The following is a 6000-nucleotide window of genomic DNA, read 5'->3' as shown; positions in this document are numbered from 1 at the left end:
TATGAAGAACGTGTTCTTGCGCCTGAACATCCTTGAGAGAAGAGAAGGCCAGCGAAAAGTCGCAATCACGCAATCCCCATAATTCTTAAACCGGAAGCTTTGAACGTTCACGTCCTGGCATTTCTCGCGAAAAAGCGTACAGCATCCGCACTACTTTCGGGGCTCGACTGGCGGAGACTTCACTTCCGGTGACATTCCTTTCGAGCATAGTCGAGGCACGCGTGCCGACGGAAATCTTGTCGATGCCCTCTGGGTTTTCCATGCGCATCGGGCGTCTGACCTAGTGGCCTAGCTTCGCAGCTCGAGCCGGGGCCAGCCTCTCCGTGCCAGGGGCTCGAACCTCCTCCGCGGCTTTCGCGCACGCGCCCTGGGCTTGGTTGCGCCGGGTTCCCACGTGACCGGGCCACGTCACGGACGGCACTGCAGCGTCCCCTCGCTCGCGCTTCACTCCATTCGTTGGTTTGCCTCAAATTTTTTGGAGTCTGGCCAAAATGGCGACGGCAGCAGGCGCCGTCGCAGCAGCGAGGCGAGCTGCCGCCGGGTGCGCGTTGAGCGTCGTCGTGGCTTACTCCCACCGTATCGTTCCGAGGAAACCCGGTCGTTGCCGCAGCTGCTGAGGAGAGCGTTAGGTGCAGTGCAGCCCTCCGACGGAGGCGCAGGAGCAAAGGCGAACCCGTGCCGCAGCATACTCACTCACAGGGCGCTCGGCGCAAGTGCCAAGCAGTGAGCGCCCCTGGGATATAGCGGCGGAGGGGGGCGGCGTTGGAGATCGCGGCGGCGGCTGCAACGACCGTTCGGCTTTTCGCCCTCGACGTCGTGAATCCTTCTTTTTCTCGGGAGTATCGTCGTCGTCGTGTATGTTGGTGGCCGCGTCGTGCATTGAAGGGGCGCCGCGGCCGGTCGTTGCCGTTGCTGGTCGGCGTGAGATCGGCGGCGCCTAGCGACTACGACGGCGTTCGGCCAAAGGCGCGTGTGCGAAGCAGGCGACGAACCGTCGCTGTGTCCGCCGCACTGCGTGGGCCATCGGCGACGACCACGACACCACCACGGTCACTACTGTGTGCTCCCTCGAGGCTGGATTATGCGGGCCTGACGGCGCTCTCCCATGCCTCCACAGTGTGAAGTATCGGGTACGTAAAGGCGTTTTCTCTTCCATATTCTGCTTCACTATCAAGACGATGCAGTGAGCACAGGAGATAAAACTGACGTGACCTTGTGTCCAAAAGGCGTACCAAACCTACGCAAACTGTAAAACGACAACCGTTAATATTACACGGTGAAGGTGTCGAATCAGTTATATCAGTCGACTGATTTTACCTGAACCGAAGTGTTCGACATTGTCTTGCAGCCAGCGCTTATATCACACAGCTCAATTATTAGTCACGCTGTGATCAAATGGTATCACTGAATTCCAAAGAAAGGTACACATTAACACGTTTATCATTTGTAGGCACATCTCGTTCACTTAATAAAAAGCAGATTTTTTCCCCCACTTGTGGTGATCGGCTGGTACAAACACTGGTCTACACTGTTACGCTTTAGTGATGTGCGGAAAAGCTTCAAAACGTAATCAAGGAGAGCGTTGTGATAGTCTCTCAGATACGGCGCCTGGCTCTTGCGAGGCTTGAGGACCACACAATTTTCTAAAATTTTAAACACTTTTAGCCGATTTGTCTACTGACCGAATGCCTGCGGCATTCCAGCGCAGTCTCAGCGTCACAATTCTGGCCGTGAATCTGCGACTTTTTTCCCGCCTAAATATTGAGGTTGCGATGTCGTAGCTTCATCACCAAATAGAAAAGCTTGCCTCAGGTCGTCCTACCCACCTCTTTTTTTTTAGAAATTGTTTTTCCTTTTCTGGTAGATAATGCTATCGCAAGTGTTCAGTCGACAGAGTATGTCATGCTTTCCTTCATTCTGTGCCGTCTACATTTGTGTTGGTCTGCGATATTGAACTTATCTTAAGACAAATGAACAAGAAAAAAAATGTAGCACGAAACGTAGCGCTGTTGCCGGAGCTGCGGCACGCTGGTAGGCTACAAAGGAATGGGGTCAAGGCAACCGGCTACCGTCGCATCACAGCTACGGCGCTTGTTTCCCGCGATGATGTAAGACAACGAGAAACTTGCTTCTGTTTTGTAAGCTTCTTGGCAGCGGAATCGTGGTTTCGTGACTTGGGAGCGTGAAACTTGTATCTCATCCTTGAAATTTCACTAGACATTAAGGAAGTACAGTCGATGTCAAAAGTTTAGAGACTACGAGATGTGCGAAAAATCTGAGTTTTCCGGCTCTTGGGGACATTCTCGCTCGAACTGCACAGCTTGTGTTGTGAGCGCGTTTTAGAACATGCCGGAAATATGAATTCAAGTTTTTTTTTACCGAACCAGTGAGCGTGCTCAGCTTTTCCTCTTGTGTCGTGGTCCATAAAGTTTTCACTGTGTCTGTAGAAAAAATGTAGTGCTGTCTCGACGTTGTTTTGTCATTCTTTGTGTCTGTACTAAATATAGTTTCAGGGTTCGGCCAGTAATAGGATCAGGTTATAATTGAAGTAATAACGTTGGTGAACTAAGTCGCCTGTGTTCTAGGAGCTTTCATGACGTTTATGAATGAGCCCATTAAAAAGTGAGAAAGACTGCGTTTACGCTGATAATTCTATCTTAGTCGAAGTGCTAAGCGTTTGGAATAAAAGTTACATGGGCAGGTAGCACGAGGTAGATAACACTGCCATAATTTTATACTCTATATGGATCTTATACGCTTCCAAATAGCACGTCATTTCAGTCCTCTCTATAACAATGATTTATCTTGTCATCGTAAATATCGGTCATAGCTAACTCCACATTAAAACATATGGCGCCCTTTGGCCACCCGTAGCCCTTGCTCCACGAAAACTCATTTATGACCATGAGTACGAAGTACAGTCACAATGGTTCAGTACATGTGAATATTAAACAATTGCAAGCAACCGACGACGGAATTTAACATATGCTGAAGTATATTAATAAAACAGTACAGAGGTTTAGTATCGGCCCAACACACTGCTAACACGAGACCTTGTTGAACGGAAGCGTACACTCTATATATCGCCCCGCCGCGGTGATCTAGTGGCTAAGGTACTCGGCTGCTGACCCGCAGGTCGTGGGATCGAATACCAGTAGCGGCGGCTGCATTTTCAATGGAGGCGAAAATGCTGTAGGCCTGTCTGTTCAGATTTAGATGCACGTTAAAGAACCCCAGGTGTTCGAATTTTGCGAAGCCCTCCACTATGGCGTCTCTCATAATCATATGGTGGTTTCGGCACGTTAAAGACCACATATCAATCAACCAATAATAATAATCAGTCAATCATTTATTTAATGTGCCCTTCAACAACCATGAGGTCTCAAAGGGACTGTCTACCGCTCGGAAAATTTTTTATGATTGTGGCGCAAATGAAAAGAACGTTCATCACATCGGTGGCAACAAGCATACTTTCGTGCCAAAAAAATATAAATTATAATTTTAACTTGCGGTTCAAATCTCTTTTTATGAATGCTAGCCCATACCCTGAACAAAAAGCTCACACTGCTGTCGTGATTGACTCGTCCGGCATTTGTATTAATGCGTGCTCTGTCATAACAAAAAATGTAGAGGAGGCTGAGGAGGTAGCCATGGCTATCACTTCCAACAAACACTCATTCACGCTGAGCGATTCGGAAGTAGCAATCGGAAATTTCACGCAAGGACTGATTTCACAGCAAGCCTTTAGAATCCTCGGTTATAACCAAGAACTACACAAAGTAGATGAACCCAAATATCTCCTATGGTTCCCGGCGCACACAGAGACTGATACATCCAATCCGAACGAGCTGGATCATGAGTTGTCGCGAGAATTAACCCGCCGCGCAACCTGACCACATCGCTCGATGATCATCCCTGGCGCCGCCGACGTATCACACAAAGACCGATTTACAAGCTACGTAGAATACGTGAAACACTAGAGAAAAATAAGGCGCGTCTTTCTCGCACCTCACCCGAGTCTAAACAGGCAAGAAGCATCGGAATACCGACAGCTATAGACGAACTGCTACCCGAACCCTGTGCACCTCCACAGGAGCTACCCACACTTATACCCGGTCAATAAATGTAAGCTATGCGTAACAGAAAAGGCGTCTTACAAACATATGAGAATGCCCCAGCTTATCAACAAGTTCTCCCGAGGTCCTCCGAGAGCAGTAGCGGCTTGTGCTGCTCAGCTCGGAGGTTCAAGACCGAAAACGGGCTATCCAGCAGGCCAGGGAGGCTGTACAGATACAAGGTCTCCCGGTACCTCCTTGTGCGGTCTACCCCGGACCACAAACATGCCGGATACGAAAATAAAGTTTATTCATCATCAACTTGATGTTGAAGGTAGGTAAAAATGACCACTAGAGTCACCCAACAGTGAACGTGGTCAATCTTGACAATTTATTGGTAGGACGAGAAATTCTCGCAGGTAGACTTATTTTGCTTAAAAATAAGCACGTTTAATTTGAAGTTGTATTTTATGCACTGGAGGCAGCTTTAAGTTGCGCCAGAGACCATTTTTCTGCTTTTTTTTTCACGCATTCAAATAGGCGCCCGGTGGCACTGCTGGTAGCGTGTTCGCTTGCCTGCATGACTACCTGCAAACGGTGGAAAAACGCGTCCACGGCGTCCACCGTTGCTCATGAGAAGAACAAAAAAGTGTGTGCATGCCTAAAACGACAACTAAGGCATTTGTTTTATTAACAACCAAACTTGATGAAGCCTGCAAAAACCGGACGCGGTTTCAGTTTACGACTTTCACCGGCACCGATGAGTGTTGTGGGCATTCATCCCACCGATGGAAGGAGACACAACGCGGACAGAAAAATTCTGTTCTAAAAATTTCTACGCGCTTTATAAATAAACCTCTGCAAGGTTATACACCTGACATGACACGCTTTCTATTGTGTCACAAAACAGGAGAGCAATGAAGGACGGTAGACAGTCCTATTAATGCAGGCGTTCGCAAAAATAAAACAATACAATAATAATGAAAATTGTGGCTTTGCGTGCCAAAACCAAAAAGTGATTGTGAGAGACGCCGTATTGTCGAGGGCTCAAACCACAAAGTATCACGTGACAGTGGTTTGACTAAGCCGCATGCCATTCGTTGGCCTAACTGTTGCCCCCTTCCCTATTTAGTGGTAGTTGTGCGCAATGGTATTTACCCAGTTTCTGCGGGACATATTCGCTTGTTGGGCATGCCTTCGTTTTTAATGTACAGAGGGCGAGTAGACGCATTTAACTAACGTCTGCGGCGCACACCCCCTCATGACGCCCACAAGCGTTACCACAGATTCCGGACACGAAAGGCGCGACCAAGAGCAGCTTCTCTTTCTAAAAGCTGCGCATTTATTTGGCGAACGGGAACTAGGCGTAAGCATGCGGTCAAGTCAAACTTCTCATCGCATATTCTGGCTGTTTGAAAGCCATGGTGACGGGATTTTGATAGGCACGCAATCAGCGCCTTTGCGAGTGCGAAAGATGGGAGTCAATAACATGAAAAAATTGGCTGAAAATACACTAAGCCGCAAAAGGCTTGAAACAGCCAAGGTGGACCTTAGCTAGCTGATGCAGGTTCTGTGTCGCTCCTGGGTTGTTGCTATAGGATTTAACTACGCGGTGCTAGGTCGATTCTCAGCGCGGAGAGGTTTGAGTTGAGCCGCAGAGAGTTTCAGGCACGATAGGGTTATTTAAAGACAGAAACTCGCTTTGAAATAACGCGTTCACACCTCCCATAGACGTATACGGGAAAGTCGTCGATGGCGTACGCATTCCGTCCCTTTGGCGTGTTCACGCAGCCGCCGTCGCTTTTACCGTTTCGTAGTATTTTCTCGTTGGGCGAACTAGGAATTTTCGGCTCGCCGCTGTCGCTTCGCATCCATTTCTTGATTTTTATTGGCCCAGTGACGAGTAGTTGGATATAGCAAATTTTTGTGGAACATAACCGTTCGT

At 48.4% G+C, this 6000-nt stretch overlaps 1 protein-coding gene across 1 annotated transcript in view; it reads left to right on the top strand.

Annotated features, from left to right (window-relative positions):
• Positions 1-513: 513 nt before the first annotated feature.
• The window catches only part of LOC119171401 (unconventional myosin-Ia-like), a 138888-nt gene continuing 133401 nt past the window's right edge, over positions 514-6000 (top strand). Inside the window, exon 1 of the mRNA XM_075892812.1 lies at positions 514-1130. The gene's annotated coding sequence lies outside the window, so the exon portion shown is untranslated. The remainder of the gene's footprint in view (positions 1131-6000) is intronic.

The sequence above is a fragment of the Rhipicephalus microplus genome, chromosome 4, assembly GCF_043290135.1.
Source record: "Rhipicephalus microplus isolate Deutch F79 chromosome 4, USDA_Rmic, whole genome shotgun sequence".
NCBI lineage: Eukaryota > Metazoa > Arthropoda > Arachnida > Ixodida > Ixodidae > Rhipicephalus > Rhipicephalus microplus.
This window is presented reverse-complemented; position numbering and strand designations above follow the sequence as displayed.